Source organism: Protopterus annectens, chromosome 1.part0 (assembly GCF_019279795.1).
Source record: "Protopterus annectens isolate FY-2018-M chromosome 1.part0, PAN1.0, whole genome shotgun sequence".
NCBI lineage: Eukaryota > Metazoa > Chordata > Ceratodontiformes > Protopteridae > Protopterus > Protopterus annectens.
Genome location: NC_056725.1, coordinates 651,106,682 through 651,128,842, shown reverse-complemented (window position 1 = coordinate 651,128,842; position 22,161 = coordinate 651,106,682). Strand labels below are relative to the sequence as shown.

The 22,161-nt window shown below is 46.0% G+C and overlaps 1 protein-coding gene across 1 annotated transcript in view; it reads left to right on the top strand.

Moving 5' to 3' along the window:
- The window catches only part of LOC122793771 (probable ATP-dependent RNA helicase DDX17), a 1,394,853-nt gene that overhangs the window by 1,093,266 nt on the left and 279,426 nt on the right, over positions 1 to 22,161 (top strand). The window lies entirely within an intron of this gene.

The window sequence follows — 22,161 nt, the reverse complement described above, 5'->3', positions numbered from 1 at the left end:
GCCACGGCTACCTCTGCAGCTTTCCTCAGAGGAGTTCCTACCAAAGATATTTTGGAAGCAGCCACTTGGACTTCTGTGCATACCTTCTCCAAGCACTACAACCTACCATTATACTCCAAAACTAGAGCAGGCTTTGCCACTGCAGTCTTGCAGGGCATCCTGGCTCCTCCTAGTTCCACCTAGTGCCTACCACCCCTTTCTTAGCTTTGGGATTCTACCCATCTGTTATGACTGCAGCTGTATGCACGATGAACATAGTACAGTTTTGTACCTACCATAAATGTAGATGTTCAAGTGCTAATACAGCTGCAGTTCAGGTTTCCCTCCCTCCTTCCCCTCTTGGGACAGGCCTATTGGCTAACACCTCCTCATACAACCTGATTGGGGTATTCATTTATGGTGTATTTGCTTGCAACTACTGTATTTTGATTATATTGCATTGTTTTATTACACAAATTTATGTAGTGCCTTCCTTCTGGGGGCACCTGACATCTGGGGCAAGAAAAACTGAAGAAAATGGCGTCAGCTGGTTCCTTTATACCCCTGTCGCACTGATGTCAGGGAAGAAGCGACAACAACCGACGCCGGACCTAGACTTGGAATTTGGCCGACCGAGGACCTGCCTGACGGCAGGAGAAACCATCTGTTATGACTGCAGCTGTATTAGCACTCTAACATCTACATTTATGGTAGGTACAAAACTGTACTTTTCGGATCCGAAGTCGGATCCGATACCCACAGGTTGCAGACAAATGAAGTACCTACTCAGATGGAACGTTATGGTGAGTACATAACTTCTTTTTATGACTCTTCAGATCAGGTTTCTATTTCTTCTGATTCCTCTTCTGATCAGGAATTTTCTATACCACCCTATGAGGATTCAGATGCAGAAGAATCCATCCCATCTGCATCTCCTCCTGAGGATTATTCTTTTGGAGAAACCTTACATACTTTAAGGGAACATTTTCAGTAGGAGAGTCAGAATTTCTCTGAATCAAAAAAGAGGCTTAGGGATTTACTTCTTCCTCAGCATAGGCCTTTGGCTATACCTCCTATATTAGACGTTGTGTTTTCGGAATCGATCATGGCTCCTGATTCCTTACCTCCGGCTCCTAGTAAGCCAGACAGATGTTACAGGGTTCCTGACTCCCACAAATTTCTATTCAAAAATCCTGCTGCTGATCCTGAAACCATCTCACAGGGACCCAAAGGTGTAAAGGCCTCTACAGCCAAAAATCCTACCCCCTCTCATGGACATTCTAGGGCGCTGAATAGTTGGGGAAAGAAGGTTTATACATCTGCAACCTTGGCAATTAGGGCCTTAAACTGCCAATTTCATATGCGTAAATATCAACAGCATGTTATGGGCTTACTGAAACAGAAAATTATGTTGATTTCTGAATGTGTGGAAAATAAAGGATTACAGGAATTATTGCATGCAGCAGAACAGGTTGGAAAGTATACTTTGCAATGTGGTTTTGATTCCTTGGAGGCCTCTTGCAGGGCCGCAGTTACTGGATCTGTGATTAGAAGGCAAGCCTGGCTCAAGGAGCAATATCTGCCTGATCATGTTGAAGCTAAATTGTTGGATGCCCCTTTACAGCATGATACTCTGTTTGGTAATAAGGCAGAAGAGGTTTTAAAGAAAATGGAAGATAAAAGCTAAATCAATGCAAACTGTAAAAGATTTCTTACAAGTGCAGCCACCCAGATTCAGTAGACACTGGCCTACTAAAAATTGGTCCTTTCCTGTGTCCCACAGAGCCTCTCAAGGCAAATCCAGGCGCTCAAAAGGCTCTAGATACCAATCACAGGGTTCTTGCGGGTCAAAGCAATGGGGTGCCTCCACCTCCAAATCTGGAGGAAACAAAGCACCCTACATTAAGCAGTCTCCGTGACTTCCCTCTACCGTCAACAAGCACTTATCTTTTGGCAGCCCCCTTGCGTGGAAAATTAGCACTTCATGCTCAAAATTTGCAGTTAATTACCCAGGAGAAGTGAGTATTAAACATAGTATCCCAGGGGGTACAGATTAATTTCCATACTTTGCCAATTCCAAACGGTTGGCCAGATCTGCCACAAAATCAATGGGCAGAGGCTCAGAAACAAGTTATGTCCCTCATGGATATGGGGGCTATGCAACCAGTACCAGAACAGGAAAAAGAACAAGGTTTTTATTCAAGACTGTTCCTGGTGGTACCCAGAAAAGACTGCCTGGAGTCCAGTACTGGACTTAGCGATTTTGAACACGTTCCTGGACATTCAAAAATTCAAAATGCTGACTTTACAACAGCTACTGCCTATGCTGGGCAAGAACGCTTGGTTAGTGACTGTAGACTTGAGGCATACCGGTATATCCCAATAAGGGAATCGTGCAGAAGATACCTCCGCTTCAAGGCAGGTTTTATGCATAACCAATTCTCTGCACTGCCCTTTGGCTTATCTACTGCACCCAGGGTCTTTACAAAGTGCCTGGCACCAGTAATTGCATTTTGCAGACAAAGAAGCATACAAATGTATCCTTACTTGGATGACTGTCTCATTCAAGCAGAGAACAAGGACATTCTTCTTCAACATCTGGCATTTGTAAAAAGGCTTCTAACATGCCTAGGGTACACAATAAATGAAAAGAAATCACAACTGGTACCCTCTCAAAAAATTACATTCCTGGGTGCAAGCTTGAATACAACTGCCCAGATGGCTTATCTTATGCCAGACAAACAAAGGCGACTGACTAATATACTTAAAACAGATGGCACCAAAAACCCAGTTATCTGCAAGACAAACTTTGCAGGCTTTGGGGTTCATGGCATCCTGCATTCTACTAATTCCATATGCAAGACTGCATATGAGGAAACCAGTGGTACCCAAGTTGTTTATGGAGTCAACATTGTCACAGTCTGGAAACAATGATTCCTCTCATTCCCTGCCTACAACAGGAGTTGGGCAGAGACGTGTCACCAAAACAAGGGACTGACCTTCACTTTACCCCCTGCCACTCAAACCCTAACTACAGACTCATCAGACTATGCTTGGGGGGCCTATCTGGCAGGGAGATGCATTCAGGGCATATGGAGCCCAAAACAAATGCATCTGCATATCAACCAGAAAGAGATGCTAGCTGTTCAGAATGCCCTGACAGCCTTCAAGGACTTACTTCATCCAGGACAACTACTGATAAAGACGGACAACACCATGGTTATGTGGTACATAAACAAGCAGGGGGTACACATTCCTACCCCCTTTGCAGACTAGCCATGGCATTGTGGAACACAGCCTTGACTTACCAAGTACATCTTCAAGCTCAATTACTGCCAGGAAAACAAAGTACTCTGGCAGACGACCTAAGCAGAAATCTTATGGACCCGCACAAGTGGGAACTGGATCCACAAGTCTTCAGCATGGTAACACAGAAATGGGGAAGCCCAGGCATAGATCTATTTGCCTCTTCCCCAAAATTATCAACTAGACAAATTCTGCACAAGGACTTATCACAGACAAGCATGGAAAGTGGTTGCCCTATCCTTCAGCTGGAAAAACCTATCGGTCTATGCCTTTCCCCCTCTGCCTGTTCTCTCCAAGGTCTTACTAAAGGTCAGACAGGAAAAAACAAAAATTATCTTAATTGCTCCGGACTGGCCTCGCCTGCACTGGTACCCAGTTCCAAGGAATATGTCTCAACTTCCTCCTTGGTACTTGCCTCAAATACCCCATCTATTGTCTCAGCAGAACAATCAAATTCTGCACACTCAGCTCCAAACTCTGAACTTTGCAGCATGGCTGATCATGTAATTATTCAAACAGCACCTCTCAGTAAATCTGCTTTGGATGTTATTTTGGAAGCTAGAAGGCCTAGTACTAGAAAATCTTATGCTGATAAATGGAAGAGATTCTGTGTTTGGAACAAAACACAAGGAACGGACACAGCAAAACCAAGTATCCCTCAGATTTTACAATACTTGACTGAGATGCTTGACAAGGGCCTATCCTTCTCTTCAATAAATATCCATGCCTCTGCCATCTCGGCTCATTACAACATGGAGCCTCCCATCTTTTCTCATCCTCTGCTAAAACAGTATCCTAGAGGGGCCAAAAATTTAAGGTCTCCCAGAAGATCACCAACTCCTGCATGGGACCTCAATTTTGTACTGAAAAAACTCTCCCTGCCTCCTTTTGAACCAGCAGCTACTGTGGATATAAAATTTTTACCTTGGAAAACAGCTTTCCTTTTGGCAATCACTTCAGCAAGAAGGGTTTCAGAAGTACAGGCTCTCATGGCTGTGGATCCTTTTATTACATTTCACCCGGGCAGGGTGTCCCTCAGGACCAATCCTTCCTTTATGCCTAAGCTGGTATCCAGTGTGGCTCTTAACCAGACTATTCACCTGCCAACATTTTACCCAAATCCACAGAACAAGGGGGAGCGGATTCTGCATTCATTGGACATACACAGACACCTAAGATTCTACTTAAACAGGACAAAATCTCTAAGAAAGTCAGAGCAACTACTGGTGGAATTTGCTGCAGGATCAGAGCGGAAAGCTATATCAAAGTAGACTATTTCTAAGTAGATAAGCCACTGCATTCGTTTCTGCTACTTGCATCATGGTAAACCTGTACCCAAGGAAATCGGGTCACATTCCACCAGAGCTGCCTCTACCTCAGCAGCCTTTCTCAGAGGAGTTCCAACCAAAGACATTCTAGAAGCTGCAACCTGGAGCTCTGTTCATACCTTCACAAAGCATTATCATTTGCCTCTCTTCTCTAAATCCAGGGCAGGCTTTGCCACTGCAGTTCTGCAGGGCCTTATAGCCGCTCCTAATGCTATCTAGTGCCATCCTCCCATCCATAGCTTTAGGATTCTACCCAAATGCAATGATTGCAACAGTGAAACACGAAGAACATAGTACAGTTGTGTCCACTTATCATAAATGTAGATGTTCGAGTGCATTCACTGTTGCAGTCCGGGTTAGCCACCCACCATCCCCCTTTTCTATAACTTCTCTTTCCTTCACTGTATTCTAAAGCCTTTGTGGTGTATTTGCTTTTGGATGAAGGTAAAGTTTATGTAGCTAAAAGTGCATTTACATATATTGCTGTTGAGATAAATTTTTTTTGCTCCCCATTTGGGGGGCACCTGACATCAAATGGTGTCGGCTGCATGTTTTATATCCCTGACAACCTGATGTCATGTAAGAGGAGACAGCAACCGACGCAGGACCCAAGACTTTATTCAGGCGACTGAGGGCAACCTGCCAACAGATTACCGAAATGTAATGACTGCAACAGTGAATACACTCTAACATCTGCATTTATGATAAGTGTACACAACTGTTCTTTACCCTACAAGGTGGACCTACTGACACATGTCAAAGGAACTCTCCTAAACCCACACTTACAGATGTTATCCCTGACTCTGTGGGTGATAAATTTTGATCTCCTTCAGAGTAGTGACTCAGGACGTGCTTTCAGTCCTAAGGGAGGCAAGGAAATGTACCACCAGAAAATCTTACCTGGCTAAGTGGGAAAGATTTACAAAGTGGTGTCTGGACAAGGGAAGGGACTCCTGCTGTGCCAAGGTCCCCCTGGTTCTGTCTTGTGTCAGTTGATCAAAATTGGATTCTCTTACTCTTCAGTAAAAGTACACCTTTCTTTTATGTCAGCCTGCCTGCCCCTTGATCCCCCCTTTCTAGCCAGGCTTGACGTAACGCTCTTCCTTAAAGGGGTCTTACATATGAGACCACCAAAAAAAACCTATCCCTCCGCCCTGTAACCTTAACTACGTCTTAGATAAACTAACCTAGCACCCTTTCGAACTGGCTGGGTCCTTTTCCTTACAGATATGTACATGGAAGACTGTCCTGGTGGCTATCACTTTAGCCAGAAGGGTGTCAGAGTTGCAGGCCTTAATGGCCTGTTCCTCCTACACCATCTTCCACAGAGTAACCCTGCGAACCAATCCCTCTTTTATGCCCAAGGTGGTCAATGATTTGTCTCTAAACCAATCTGTCCATCTACCCACTTTCTTTCCCTCCCCCACTAATGAAGGGGAAAGGATTCTGTACTCCTTAGACATGCACAGACAACTAAGGATGTTCTTGTTTCACTGTTGCAGTCATCACATTTGGGTTATCTGCCTGCAGGTAGCCCTCAGTCGGCCCGAATACCAGAGTCTTGGGATTTCTGCGTCGGGATTTCTGTGTCTGGTGCTGTCGCCTCATCCATGATGTCAGGGGTATAAAACATGCAGCCAATGCCATTACATCAGCTTTTCTTGCTGCGCTGGAGCCCGAAGCAGAAGCAGTTCGCAAGTGCCTGTCGGCATTTACCTGAAATTTTTGTTTTTAGAGTTTCAAATCTGAAGTCTTCTAATGCTAAGTACCTCATTGAGGAGTCTTTTTTTCTTGCTCTAACCGATGTCAGAAAAAGTTAACAATTGTCTTTCCTGTGGAAAGCAAATACCTCAGAGATTTTCATTCTTACTGCGTCACCTGTTTAGGCCCAGATCGCGACGTCCCTCGCTGTCGGTTTTGTGCCTTGTTCAATGCCCGAACTATTTGTTGTTGGGCTATTTGTGTCTCTCAGTTCTTTCACTGTCGTTCTCCATATTCCGAAATGGTGTCAGTAAGCCATCCGACTACCAACCTTCCGAAAAAACGCAAAGATAAAGACAGAGGCAGACAGCATAGGTACAAAACTGCCAACGACGCTTCCGTTAAGCTAGTCGCCAGTCCGCCGGTACTCAGTGAGGCGCTTTTGCAGCCCCTGTTACCTGCTTCTCCTGATTCGCAGGCGTCTACTGAGACCCATTCAGAGTCCGGTATGCCGCGAGATGCTTCTTCAGCTATGGAACCTGTGGATGGGTCCGGGGCCCCTTTGCAGGCACCGGCTTTTGAGGGTGTATTCAGACCTTCCAATATTTGTATTAAACCGACTACTTCATTAATGACTAAATCTTCTGAATTTCTCAGGCCCAGAGTTTGCACTATGCCTAGGAAACAGATGACCAAAGCACATTCTCCAGCTCCCATGCCACAGAAACAAGTGCTTAGAATGGCTGAAGACCTTATTACTTTATTTAGGGGAAGCCAGCCTTCCCCCTCTAAAAGACAACATTGATTTTCCTTCAGATTCTTCAGACCATGAGTCTGATAACTGTGACCCCTGTGATTACCAGGAATATACCCTTATCTACCTATGAGGACACAGATGTAGAGGAGTCAGTTCTCTCAGCTTACCCCCAGAGGAATTTTCTTTCGGTGAAAACCTTGCATACCCTAAGAGAGCATTTCTGCTGGGAATGCCAGGACTACCCACAGTCCAAAAAGAGACTCTGGGAACTTTTAGACTTGCCTCAGCATTTGCCTCTAGCTATTCCCCCTGTCCTGGATGTTGCAGATGATGTCTTCATGGAATCCAACCTTACCCCTGATACTTTATCACCTGCTCCTAGAAAGCAGGAAAGATACTGCAGAGTACCTGACTCTAACAAATTTCTCTTCAAAAATCCAACTCCGGATCCAGAGACTATTTCCGAGGGACCTAAAGGTATTAAGGCTTCTTCAGCCAAAAACCCTATCCCTTCGGACAGGGATTCTTTGGGCTCTAGACAGATGGGGTAAGAAGGTATATACCTCTGGAACTCTTGCCATCAGGGCTTTAAATTGCCATTTTCGCATGATGAAGTACCAGCAGCATATTGTTGATCTAATTAAACAAAAAATGTTGTTTATTCCTGATTGTGCAGAAAATAGTGGCTTATAAGACTTGATGAATTCTGCAAACCAAGTTGGTAAACGTACTTTGCGGTGTGGTTTTGATGCCTTAGAAGCATCTTGCAGGGCTGCTGTCACTGGGTCTGTTCTGAGAAGGCATGCTTGGCTGAAGGAACAAGTCTTCCCAGACCATGTCAAGGCAAAATTACTTGATGCTCCTTTACACCAAGAATGTTTGTTTGGCTCTACAGCAGTTGTTCTTAAAAAGCAAAAATCCATGCAAACTGTTAGATTTCTTACAGGTACAGCCACCTAAATTCAATGGGCATTGGCCTTCAAAAAATTGGTCCTTTCCAGTCCCTTCCAGACCTTCTCAGCCCAAACCCAGGGGCAACAGACCACAAAGACTAAATCTCAGGGTATGCGCAGCTCTAAACAATGGAGTGCTCCCTCCTCCGAAAATGGGACTGGTAAGCCTCCCGCCATGAAAAAAGCTCACAATAACTTGTCCTTAACCCTTCCCAGCCATGCCCAAGTACTTGCACCCCTAGGAGGAAACCTCGCCCTGCATGCAAAAAACTGGGAGTATGTTACCCAGGACCGATGGGTCTTGCACATTGTGTCCCAGGGATACAGATTCTATTTCCACTCTCTGCCAACCACAAGCAGATTGCCAGACCTTCCCCCAAACCAGTGTAGAGAGGCCCAAAAGCAAGTACTTTCTCTTCTCCATATCAGGGCTATTCAACCTGTGCCAACAGAGCAAAGGGGACAGGGTTTCTACCCCAAGCTGTTCTTGGTGCCCAGGAAAGAGAACTCTTGGTGCCGTATTCTGGATCTGTCAACCCTAAACTCCTTCCTGGTGTTACCAAAATTCAAAATGCTTACACTCCAGCAGCTGCTTCCTATGCTAGCCAAGGACTCCTGGCTAGTCACCCTAGACTTAAAAGAAGCTTATTTGCACATCCCCATAAGGTAATCTTGCAGGAAATCTCTACATTTCAGGGCAGGCTCTATGCACTATCTGTGCTCTGCACTTCCCTTTGGCTTATCTACTGTGCCCAGGGTATTCACAAAGTGCCTGGCTCCAGCCATTGCTTACTGCAGGCAGGGAAATATTCAAATTTACCCATACTTGGACGATTGCTTGATTCAGGCAGATGGTAAAGATTTGCTACTTCAGCACCTGACGTTTGTAAAGAGACTCCTAACTTCTCTGGGATATGCCATCAATGAAATGAAATAACATCTGGTATCCAGCCAAAAGATTGTATTCCTAGGAGCAAGCTTGAACACAACTTCCCAGATGGTATTCCTCACTCCAGAAAAACAGGTTTGACAACTTATTTCAAGCTACTGGCCACCCAAACCCAGCTATCTGCAAGAAATATGCTGCGAGCCCTAGGGTTCATGGCCTCATGTATTTTTCTGATTCCATATGCAAGACTGCATATGAGGAACCTCCAATGGTACTGAAAAAGTCTCTGGTGTCAACATTCCCAGGACCTGGAAGCAGTGATTCCCATCATTCCTTGCCTAAGGACAGAGTTCCTTTGGTGGGCAGAGGCTTGCAACCACAGCAAGGGACTCCCTTTCTCACAACCCCCTGCCATCCAAACTCTGAGAACAGATGCATCAGACTATGCATGGGGGGCTCACATGGCAGGCAAATGCATTCAAGGCAAATGGAGCCCAAGACAAGTTCACCTGCATATCAATCAAAAAGAAATGTTAGCTGTACAGAATGCACTGATAGCCTTCAAGTACCTTATCCTGCCAGGACAACTCCTGATAAAGATAGACAACACCACAGTTATGTGGTACATAAACAAGCAGGGGGGAACACACTCCTACCCACTCTGCAGGTTAGGCATGACAATGTGGATCACAGCCTTAAGCAACCAGCAAGCTCAGTTCCTGCCAGGCAAACAAAATTCACTGCCAGACAACTTAAGAAGAAATCTAATGGACCCACATGAGTGGAAACTGGAACCAAACTCATTCAAACATCTAATACACAGGTGGGGGACACCAGAGGTGGACCTCTTTGCATCCCCCCAAAACCATCAACTGAACTCCCTGCAGCCAAGCTTGGAAAGTGGATGCCCTATCCTTCACATGGGAAAACCTCTCAATCTATACCTTTCCCCTCTGCCCCTCCTTCCAAAGGTGCTCTTCAAGATCAAACAGGACAGACCAAGGACAATCCTTATTGCACCAGACTGGCCACCCCAGCACTGGTACCCACTGCTATGCAGTCTGACAGCAGTGCCACCCTGGCACCTACAGCAGACCCCCCCCCTGCTGTCCCAGCATCCTCAGCTGCAAACCCTAAACCTGGCAGCCTGGCTTATTCCTTGAATACATCACCAGCAACCCTCAGTAAACAGGTGCTGGATGTTATCCTTGAGGCCAGGAGGACCAGTACTACAAAATCCTATTCAGAAAAGTGGAGTAGATACTGTTTTTGGAGCCAGTCTCAAGGGAAGGACACAGCCGTGCCCTCCTTGCCTCAAATCCTAATTACCTAGCAGAGCTGCTCCATAAAGGCTTCTCCTTTTCATCAATTAAGATTCATGCCTCTGCCGTGTCAGCTCATTACAATACTGAACCACCCCTCTTCTCTCACTCTGATCAAATTGTTCCTGAGGGGAGCTAACAATTTAAGACCGCCAAGGAGAGCTCCCACTCCTGCCCTGGGACCTTAACGTTGTACTAGAGAAGCTCATGCTTCCCCCTTTTGAGCCTGCTGCTATGGCAGAGGTAAAATTCCTCTCTTGGAAACAGCCTTACTGCTAGCCATCAGTTGAGCTAGAAGAGCGTCTGTGTCTGAGTTACAGGCCCTTATGGCTGTGGGAACCCTTCATTATCTTCCATGCGGACAGGGTTTCCCTCGGGACTAACCCATCTTTTATGCCCAAGGTGCTATCCAGTGTGGCTTTAAACCAATCCATCATTTGCCAACCTTTATTCCTAATCCTCAGAATAAAGGGGAAAGGATCCTGTACTCCTTGGACGTGCACAGACAGCTCAGGTTGTACCTTGACAGAACTAAACCTTTCAGATTATCTAACCAGCTGCTGGTCAGCTTTGCTACAGGGGCAGAGGTACGGCCATTTCGAAACAAACCATTTCTAAACGGATAGCACACTGCATCCATTTCTGCTACAAACACCGTGGAAAACCTACCCCACAGAGATCAGGCCTCATTCCACTACGGCTACCTCAACCTCTACAGCTTTTATCAGGAAAGTCCCTATTAGGGACATCCTGGAAGCTGCAACCTGGAGATGTTCTTCGCATTTCACTGTTGCAATCATCACATTTGGGTTATCTGCTTGCAGTAGCCCCCAGTCGGTCTGATTAACAAAGTCTTGGGTCCTGCGTCGGGTGCTGTCCTTTCTTCTGTGACGTCAGGTCTTCAGGGGTATAAAACATGCAGCCGATGCCATTACATCAGTCTTTCTTGCCGTGCTGTGCCTGGAGCAGAAGCAATTCGCAAGTGCGGGTTGGCCGACTCCTGAAATTTTCATTTTAGAGTTTCAGAACCGAAGTCTTAAACTAAAAGCCAAGTACCCTGTTGGGGAAACTTTTCTTTCTCTAAACTGATGTCAGTAAAAGTAAATAATTGCATTACTTGTGGAACTCAAATACCTCATAAAGATTTTCATTTGTACTGGATTCCTTGTCTAGGCCATGACCACGATGTACCTCGCTGTCGGTTTTGTGCCTAATTTAAACCACAAACTATCCGTCTTCTGTATATTTTTGCTGCTAAATATTTTGGATCCCAGTTCAATTATCCTATGTCTTCAGTAAGCCATCCGATTACAGACATTCCGAAAAAACGCAAAGATAAAGACAGAAACAGGCCGCCTAGGTCCAAAGCTGCCGACAATGCTTCTCTTAAGCCAGTTCGCCGGTACTCAGTGAGGTGCTTTCGCAGCCCCTGATACCCGCTACTTCAGATTCGCAGGCCTCTACTGAGACCCATTCAGAGTCCTGTATGGTGAGATGCTTCAACTGTGGAACCTACCTTGGATGGGTCTGGAGCCGCTGTGCAGGCACCGGCTTCTGAGGGTGTATTCAGGCCTACTGACTTGCGTATTAAATTGACACCATCTTCTTCTTCTTCAAGGCCTAAATCTCGAACCATGCCTAGAAAACTGACGCCCAGACTGCATGGTCAGGCCTCTATGCCTAAAAAACAAGTAAGAATGGCTGAAGACCTTATTACTTTATTCAGGGGAAGCCAGCCTTCCCTGTCTGAGACCTAGGACTGAGTTTGTTTGATACTTCTGACCAGGATTCTGAATTTTATGTTTCCTCTGATGACCAGGATTTACCCTTATCTACGTGAGGATTCTGATGCTGAAGAGACTATTCCCTCTGCTTCCCTCCCCAGAGGATTTCTCTTTTGGAGAAACCTTGCATACTCTCAGGGAGCATTTTCTTTGGGAAAGCCAGGATTTCTCTGATTCTGAAAAGAGACTTTGGGATTTCTTACTCCTGCCCCAGCACAGGCCTTTAGCCTTACCTCCTGTACTAGACATTGTTGATGCCTTTTTGGAATCCAGCTTGACCCCTGACTCTCTACCTCCTGCTCCCAGAAACCCTGATAGATATTACAGGGTCCCCGTCTCTCACAAGTTCCTTTTTAAAAATCCTACTGCGGATTCTGATTCAGTTTCCCAGGGACCCAAGGGTATTAAAGCTGCTACTGCCAAAAATCCTACTCCTTCTGATAGAGATTCTAGGGCGCTGGTTAGATGGGGTAAGAAGGTCTACACTTCTGCAGCTTTGGCCATTAGGGCCTTAAACTGTCAGTTTCATATGTTAAAGTATCAGCAGCATATTATTGAATTGCTTAAACAGAAAATAATTCTTGATTTTGCTGAAAATAACGATTTACAGGATTTACTGCACTCAGCTGAACAAGTTGGAAAGCATACTTTGCAATGTGGTTTTGATTTACTAGAGGCATCTTGCAGAGCTACTGTGACTGGGTCTGTACTTAGAAGGCATGCTTGGCTTAAGGGGCAATCCTTGCCAGATCATGTTAAAGCAAAATTACTGGATGCGCCCTTAAATCAGGTCCACCTGTTTGTCAACAAGGCAGAAGAAGTTCTTAAAAAGATGGAGGAAAAAGCTAAATCTGTGCAAACTGTACAAGTACAACCTCCAAGGTTTAGTAGGCATTGACCTTCCACGAATTGGTCCTTTCCTGCCTCTTCCAGACCTTCTCAGTCCAAACCCAGAGCTCCCAGGCTTCAGTCCCAGGGTACGCACCGAACTAAGCAGTGGGGAGCCTCCACTTCCAAATCTGGGATAATAAAACTCCCCCCTATGGTAAACTGTCTCAGTGACTTCTTTTTAAAGCTTCCAAGCACTTCTCAACTGACTGCCCCCTTGGGGGGGGGGGGGGTTCCTCTTCATGCAAAGAACTGGGAACTCATTACCCAAGATAAATTGATTTTAAATATTGTCCCAAGGATACAGATTTCACTTCCACGCATTACCAACACCAAGCGAGTGGCCAGATCTACCCCCAAATCAGTGGGCAGAGGCCCAAAAGCAAGTACTTTCTTAAGCATGGGGGGCTATTCACAAGGTTTCTACTAGAGACATTTCCTGGTACCCAGAAAAGACAATTAATGGCTTCCTATCCTGGACCTGTCTACTCTAAACACCTTTTTGGTGATTTCAAGATGCTGACTCTTCACCAGTTGCTCCCTATGCTAGGCAAAGACGCCCGGTTGGCAACACTAGATTTAAAGGAGGCATACCTGCACATCTCAATCAAGGAATCTTGCAGAAGATACCTACGCTTCAAAGCAGGCTACACACACTATCAGTTCTCTGCACTGCCCTTTGGCTTATCTACTGTGCCCAGGGTATTCACAAAGTGCCTAGCTCCAGATTTTGCAGGCAAAGAAATATTCAAATATACCCATACCTGGACAATTGTCCAATTCAGGCAGAAAGCCAGGACACACATTTGAATCATCTAGCTTTTGTACAAATGGTGCTATCTTGTCTGGGGTACACCATAAACGAAAAGAAATCACACCTGGTAACCTGTCAAATTATATTCCTGGGAGCAAGCTTGAATACAACTTCCCAGATGGTTTTCCTCATGCCAGAGAAACAAATTAATTTGACATCCTACTTCAAACAAGTGGCTACAAAAACCCTGCTATCTGCAAGACAAATACTGCAAGCCTTGGGGTTCATGGCCTCATGCATTCTTCTAATTCCATATGCAAGACTGCATATGAGGAAACTGCAGTGGTATCTAAAAAGCCTATGGTGTCAACATTCTTAGGACCTAGAAGCAATGATTCCGATCATACCTTGCCTACTCCTAGAGTTCCTTTGGTGGGCAGAGGTCTGCCACCAAAACAAGGGACTATTTTTCACACTGCCACCTGCCGACCAAATCTTAACAGACGCATCAGACTATGCATGGGGGGCTCACCTGGCAGGAAGGTGCATTCAAGGCAAATGGAACCAAAGTCAAATGCACCTGCATATCAATCAAAAAGAAATGTTAGCTGTACAGAATGCTCTGACAGCCTTCAAGGACCACATTCTTCCAGGACAGTTAATGGTAAAGACGGACAACACCACTGTTATGTGGTACATAAACAAGCAGGGGGGGGGGGGTACACATTCTTACCCCCTCTGCAGACTAGCCATGGCATTGCGGAGCACAGCCCTGAGCTACCAAGTGCATCTACAAGCTCAATTCCTGCCAGGAAAACTAAATACACTGGCAGATGAACTAAGCAGAAACCTCATGGACCCACATGAGTGGAAACTGGAACTAAGGATTTTCAACATGTTGACAAGCAAGTGGAGGAGCCCAGATATAGACCTGTTTGCCTCCTCCATAACTATCAATTGGACAAATTTTGTACAAGGACTCCCCACAAACAAAGCTTGGAAAGTGGATGCTCTGTCCTTCAGCTGGAAAAAAAAACCTATCAGTTTATGCCTTTCCTCCTCTGCCTCTGCTCTCCAAAGTACTACTAAAGATCAAGCAAGACAAACCAAGGACGATTTTGATTGCACCAGACTGGCCACGCCAGCACTGGTACCCCCTCTTGTGCAGTGTCACCGTTGCCCCCATGGCACCTGCCAAAGACTCTCCTACCCTATTGTCTCAGCAGGAGAACCGGATTCTGCACCCTCTGCTTCAAACTCTGAACCTAGCAGCCTTGCTAATTACCTAGTCTCTCTTTTACCATCCCTCAGTAAACCAGTGATGGATATTTTAGAGGCAAGGAGGCCTAGTACTAGAAAATCTTATGCTGAAAATGGAAAAGATTCTGTGCCTGGAACCAGTCTCAAGGGATGAGCACAGCAGTGCCCAATTTGCCTCAGATTTTACAATACTTAACTGAAATGCTTCACCAAAGGCCTGTCTTTCTCCTCCATCAAAATTCACGCCTCTGCCATTTCAGCTCATTATAACACAGAACCTCTCCTCTTCTCTCATCCACTGCTCAAGCAGTTCCTCAGAGGGGCCAAAAATTTACGACCACCCAGGAGAGCTCCAACTAGCCCGGGACCTTAACTTTGTATTGGCGAAACTCTTTTCAAGCCAGCTGCTACTGCAGATTTAAAATTTCTTTCCTGGAAAACAGCTTTCCTTTTAGCAATCACTTCAGCATGAAGGGTATCTGAATTGCAGGCCCTTATGGCAGTGGAGCCTTTCATCATCTTTCATGCGGACAAGGGTGTCCCTCAGGACCAATCCCTCCTTCATGCCTAAGGTGGTATCCAGTATGGCCCTTCATCAGTCCATTCATTTGCCAACCTTCTTTCCTAATCCACAGAACAAAGGGGAATGGATACTGCACTCCTTAGATGTGCATCGACAACTTAGATACTACTTGCACAGGACTAAACCTCAAAGGAAATCTGAACTGCTGGTGGCATTTGCTGCAGGGGCAGAGGGGAAGGCTATTTCAAAGCAAACCATTTCTAAATGGATAGGCCATTGCATTCATTTCTGCTATAAGCACCATGGAAAACGTATCCCACAGAAGATCAGACCCCACTCAACCAGGGCTGCATCTACCTCTACAGCCTTTCTCAGAGGTGTCCCTACCAGGGACATCCTGGAAGCTGCTACCTGGAGTTCTGTACATACTTTCACCAAGCATTACCATCTGCCAATTCTCTCTAAATCCAGAGCTGGCTTTGCAACTGCAGTCTTGCAGGGCCTTATAACTGGTCCTAATGCTATCTAAATTCCTCCTCCCATCCTTAGCTTTGGGAATCTACCCAAATGTGATGACTGCAACAGTGAAACACAAAGAACATAGTACAGTTGTGTACACGTACCATAAATGTAGATGTTAGTGCATTCACTGTTGCAGTCCTGGTTACCCTCCCTCCAGCCCCCTTACTTTTTTTGGCTCTGCCTCTACTTTCCTTTACTGTGCTCAAAAGCTTTTTGGTGTATTTGCTTTTTTTTTTTTTTTTTGTTAGAGATATAACCTTGTATAGGTATAGATTTAATTACTTCCCATTAAGGGGGCACCTGATATCTGGGACAAGAAAAACTGATGTAATGGCGTCGGCTGCATGTTTTATACTCCTGACGACCTGACTTCATGGATGAGGCAACAGCATCTGACGCAGAAATCCCAAGACTCTGGTATTCGGGCTGACTGAGGGCTTACCTGCAGGCAGATAACCCAAGTGTGATGACTGCAACAGTGAATACACTAGAACAGTCTACATTTATGGTAAGTGTACACAACTGTACTTTCTACCTGGGCAAAACCATTAGGAAAATTAACCATCTCTTTGGCTCCTTTCACCCCAGGGCCCTGGGCAAGGCAGTCTCTGAACAAGCCATTGCATGCTGGATCATGAAATCTATTTGCCTGTGTTACTCGCACCATGGAAAAGAACCCCCAGTGTGAGTGAAGGCCCATTCCACTAGAGCTGTGGCTGCCTCCAGGGCTTTCATGAAAGGTCTGGACACTGCATCCATTATGGAAGCAGCCATGTGGGCCACTATCCACACTTTCACCAAACGTTACAAACTTGACCAAGTTTCCAGAGCTCGGACAGGATTTGCCAGGGCAATCCTTCAGGGATTTGTAGAATCCTCTTCAACAGCCACCACCTCTCATCCTCCTAAGCTGTGGTACGCTCCCACAACTAGAATGCTGCAACATAGGAATAGAAGGACATAGAATAGCTGTGTAAAATCTTTCCATAACCATAGATGTCCTTTTCTTCCATGTTGCAGTATTCCTTCCCACCCACCAATACCCCCAATTCACTTTCCTTTACCTGTCTTATTCATACTACAGTAGGACACCAGGTCACGCACCTGGAAACCACTGACATTCCTCCTGCTGGGCCTTCAGGTTCTGAGGATTGTGCTTGCAGACATCATATTTAAGGCCCCTGGTTTATGGCCTTACGTCTGACGTCCCACCCACACTGCAACAGCCAAGCTGGAGCTTTTGTATAGGAGCCAACGTGTGAGTCACCTGAGGCAGGAAATCCCCACAACTAGAAAACTGCAACATGTAAGAGAATGAAATCTATGGTTATGGTAAGATTTTACACAACTGTTCTTTATTGATATTTTTAGGTACAATTTTCAGTGAAGGTGCTAGATGTCCTTCAAGGATGCATCTGCAGTCACCACATATGGGTTGTCCTGCCTCAGGCAGCCCTTCGGTCGGCCGGATTCCAAAGTCTGGGTCTGGCCTCGGCTGATGTCGCACTTTCCCTGACGTCAGAGCGTCAGGGGTATAAAAGCATCAGCCGACGCCATCTTCCTCAGTCTTTCTTGCCGCGTGGTGCCCGAAGCAGAAGCAGTTCGCAAGTGCCGGTCGGCCAGCTCCTGTGATTCAGCTACCGAAGACTTCGAAAAAGCTAAGTACCCCGTTGGGGACTCTTTCTTGCCTCAGCCGATGTCAGATAAAGTTAATAATTGTTTTAACTTGTGGGAAACAAATACCTCATAAGGATTTCCACTCTTACTGCCTCCCCTGCCTAGGCCCAGACCACGACGTCTCGGCCTGTTCAGCCTGTGCTTCCTTCAACCGACGAACTCTTAGACGTCGGTCGGAGTTTGCAGAGGAGTTTTTTGGGGCTAGTTTTGCTTATAAGATGCCGTCGGAGACTCCGACTTCGCATTTAGTTAAAAAACGGAAGGACAAGGACAGACACACGCAGACCGCGGTTTCGGCTGAAACCACGGTCAGGCCTATCGTGAGTGTCTCGGCTGAAACAGAGTCCTTGGTACTTCCTATTACCGAAACCACACAACCGACTACCTCGGCCCTGGAGGCCCCGGCCGAGTCGGTCATTGAATTACCTACTGAAACCGGTGTCCAGGAACCTTCCGACACCATTCCTTTAGATAAGTCTACTCCTGCATGTGGTGCAGCCAGACCCCCTGCTTCCATGTCCATTAAGGCTTTCTCTAGGGCTAAAGCTGCTAAACTTACTAAGGCTTTGCCTCCCAAGGTTTCCTCTGAGACCTTCTACTAGCTCTCAGATTCTTACCCTAGCAGAGGATCTGATCTCATTAATTAGAGGTTCCCAACCTCATCCGGACAGGGGCTCTCAACCACTTCCAGACAAAAGGCCCAGGGTTGAGCCCTCTGATCCCCAGTCCTCAGATGAGTCCACGGATGGCTCTGCTCTGTCAGACCACCAGGAGGAGGCTTATTCGGCCTACGAGGATTCTGATGCTGAAGAATCTATTCCCTCGGCCTCCCCTCCTGAAGAGTTTTCCTTTGGAGAGACATTACAGTCTGAGAGAACATTTTCAATGGCAGGGTCAGGAATTCTCTGATTCCAGAAAGAGGTCAAGGACCTTTTTACATTTGCCTCAGCATAGGCCCTTAGCTATACCTCCTGTTTTGAATGTGATTGATGATGTGTACTCTGATGCTAGTACTGCCCCTGACTCTCTCCCTCCGGCTCCTGCCAAACCTGATAGGTACTACAGGGTCCCGGACTCACATTTACACCTGTACAAGGCCTACTCTGCTGATCCAGAAACTATTTCCCAGGGCCCAAAAGGGGTTGCAGCTGCCACTGCTAAAAATCCTCTACCCTCTGAAAGGGAGTCCAGAGCATTAGAGAGATTGGGTAAGAAAGTGTATACTTCTGCAACTCTTTCCATGAGGGCATTAAATTGTCAATTTCATATGATACAGTACCAAGAGTATTTACTAGATGAATTGCATAAGAAACTGTCCTCTTCTGAACCCCTTGATCGCAGATCCCTTCAGGATCTGGTGCATAACTCCCTCCCAAAAGATTAGTAACCATTTCTTGCAGTGTGGTTATGATGCATTGGAAGCTTCATGTAGATCAGCTATGACAGGTGCAGTTATACGTAGGCATGCCTGGCTCAAGGAACAATCTCTGCCAAACCATGTTAAAGCTAAGCTTTTGGATGCTCCTATGGAAAAGCCAAAATTATTTGGTTCCACGGCTCAAGAGGTTTTAAAGAAATTTGAAGAAATGGCAGAATCTGTGCAAACAGTTAGTCTTTCTGCAAGTCCAACCACTGAGATTCAGCAGAAATTGGCCTACTAAGAATTGGGCCTTTCCAGACTCTGATAGATCTCAGAGGCAGGAATAGGCATGCCCAGAGGTAGAGGGCAAGCTAGAGGCTCCTACAGAGGCCGTCAGTGGCAGCCTCCCAACCAGAGAAGTAGTGCAGGAACTACAACTGCTACACCAGGACAGACTCAATGACTTTATTTTGACCCCGCCGACCAGGGCTAAATTAGAAGCACCTTTGGGCGGAAAACTTTCTTTATTCTCAGAAAATTGGCACAGCATTACAAGGGACACATGGACACTGCAAATAATAGACAAAGGATACAGGTTCCATTTCCACTCATTGCCAAAAAGAAGAGGCATGCAAGACCTGCCACCAAATCAGAGGGCAGAGGCTTTGAAGCAAATTGCCAACTTAATGCAAATGAAAGCCATAGAAAAGGTACCTCTTTCAGGACAAGGCCAGGGATTTTGCTCCAGATTATTCCTTGTTCCAAGAAAAGAAAATCAATGGAGGCCTATTCTCGACTTGTCTGCACTGAATGCCTACCGCATTGTGCCAAAATTCAAAATGCTGACTCTACAGCAACTCCTTCCCATGCTGGGCGAGGGGTCTTGGCTGGTGACTCTAGACCTCAAGGAGGCATACCTGCATGTCCCTATTCGACAAAGCTGCAGAAGACACCTCAGATTTCTTGCAGGGTCAGAGCATTATCAATTCTCAGCATTACCCTTTGGCTTATCTACTGCGCCCAGAGTATTCACGAAATGCCTGGCATCAGTAATTGCACACTGCAGACTTCAGGGGATTCAAATCTACCCATATCTGGACGACTGCCTAATACAAGCGGACAGCAAGCAAACTTTGTTAAAGGACTTGGACTATGCAATCCACCTGATGTCCTTCATGGATGCATCTGCAGTCATAACAACTGGGTTGTCCTGTCGTCAGGCAGCCCTTCGGTCGGCCGGATTCCAAAGTCCGGGTCCGGCTTCGGCTGATGTCGCACTTCACCCGACGTCATCTCTGCTGGTCTTCGGGTATAAAGGCATCAGCCGACGCCATTTTCCCCAGTCTTTCTTGCCGTGGCGCCGAAGCAGAAGCTGTTCGCAAGTGCCGGTCGGTCAGATCCAGAGATTACTACTTCCGAATACTACTTCGAAGACTTCTAAAAGCTAAGTACCCCGTTGGGGACTCTTTCTTGCCTCAGCCGATGTCAGAAAAAGTCAATAACTGTTTAACTTGTGGGAAACAAATACCTCATAAAGATTTCCACTCTTACTGTTTGCCTTGTTTAGGCCCAGACCATGACGTAGCAGCCTGTTCAGCCTGTGCCTCATTCAACCGACGAACGCTTAGGCGTCGGTCGGAGTTTGCTGAACAGTTTTTCGGCTCAGATTTTGCGTACATTATGCCGTCGGATCCTCCGACTACCCAGATTGTTAAAAAACGCAAAGAAAAAGACCGACACTCGCGGTCCGCGGTTTCGGCGAAACCATGGTTAAGCAAACGCGAGTGTCTCGGTTTCGGCCGAAACCGAGAAAACTGATCAAAGCACAGCTGAATCAATGACTACTACTGAGGCTCCTGCTACCTTACTTGAATCAGCCTCAGAAATCTTACCTACAGTGGTTACTAGTGACTTATCAGACACCATCCCTTTGGATGTCTCTACCCCAGCACGTGGTGCTGCTAGGCCTCCTGCAGCCATGTCTATTAAGGCCTTTACCAGGGCTAAAGCAGCCAAATCTACTAAATCAGTGCCAGTTAAACCCCCCTCAACTAGGCCCACTTCTAGTTCACAAATGCTTACTCTGGCAGAAGATTTAATATCCTTAATTAGGGGATCTCAGTCTCACCCAGACAGGGCCTCTCAGCCCCCAGAAAAGAGACCTAGAGCAGAGCCCCCCGAGCCTGTGTCCTCTGATGATTCCGCGGAGGACTCAGACATTACAGACCAGCCAGAGGCTCATTTCTCCAATTATGAAGACTCAGATGCTGAAGAATCCATTCCAGCTGCTTCTCCACCAGAAGAATTCTCCTTTGGGGAAACCTTACATGCCATGAGAACAATTCCAATGGCAGGAACAGGATTTCTCAGATTCCAGAAAAGACTTAGGACTTTTCTGCACCTCCCACAACACAGGCCTTTAGCTATACCTCCTGTCCTCTCTGTTGTGGACGATGCATTTAATGATGTCTGCACTGCACCAGATTCCTTACCTCCAGCCCCTGCAAAACCAGACAGATTTTACAGGGTTCCAGACACTCATCACCACTTATACAAGGCCCCACTTGCAGACCCGAAACTATCTCCCAGGGGCCTTAGGCAGTAGCCTCGCCCACATCAAAACCCTATTCCTTCTCAAAGGGAAGCCAGGTCTTTAGACAGATGGGGCAAAAGGTTTACACCTCCGCTACTCTCTCAGCTAGAGCTTTAAATTGTCAGTTTCACATGATACAATACCAAGAGTTTATGCTTGATCAGTTAACTAAAAAGCTATCCTCTGATGACTCTATAGATAAGAAATATATATTAGAAATGGTAAATAACATACAACAGGTTAGTAACCATTCCTTAAAATGTGGCTATGATGCACTGGAGGCTTCATTTAGATCAGCCATGACTGGCACAGTGATAAGAAGACATGCATGGCTGAAGGAACAGGTCTTACGGATCATGTTAAAGCTAAGTTATTAGATGCACCTATGGATAAGGCCAGTTTGTTTGGTACACCTGCCCAGCAGGTAATGAAGAAAATGGAAGAAAAGGCAAAATCTGTACAAACGGTTAAAGATTTCTTGCAGGTTCAAGCCCCAAGGTTTAGCTGCAACTGGCTTGCCAAAATTGGTCCTTTCCTGACTCCACAAGATCCCAAAGGGGCAGGA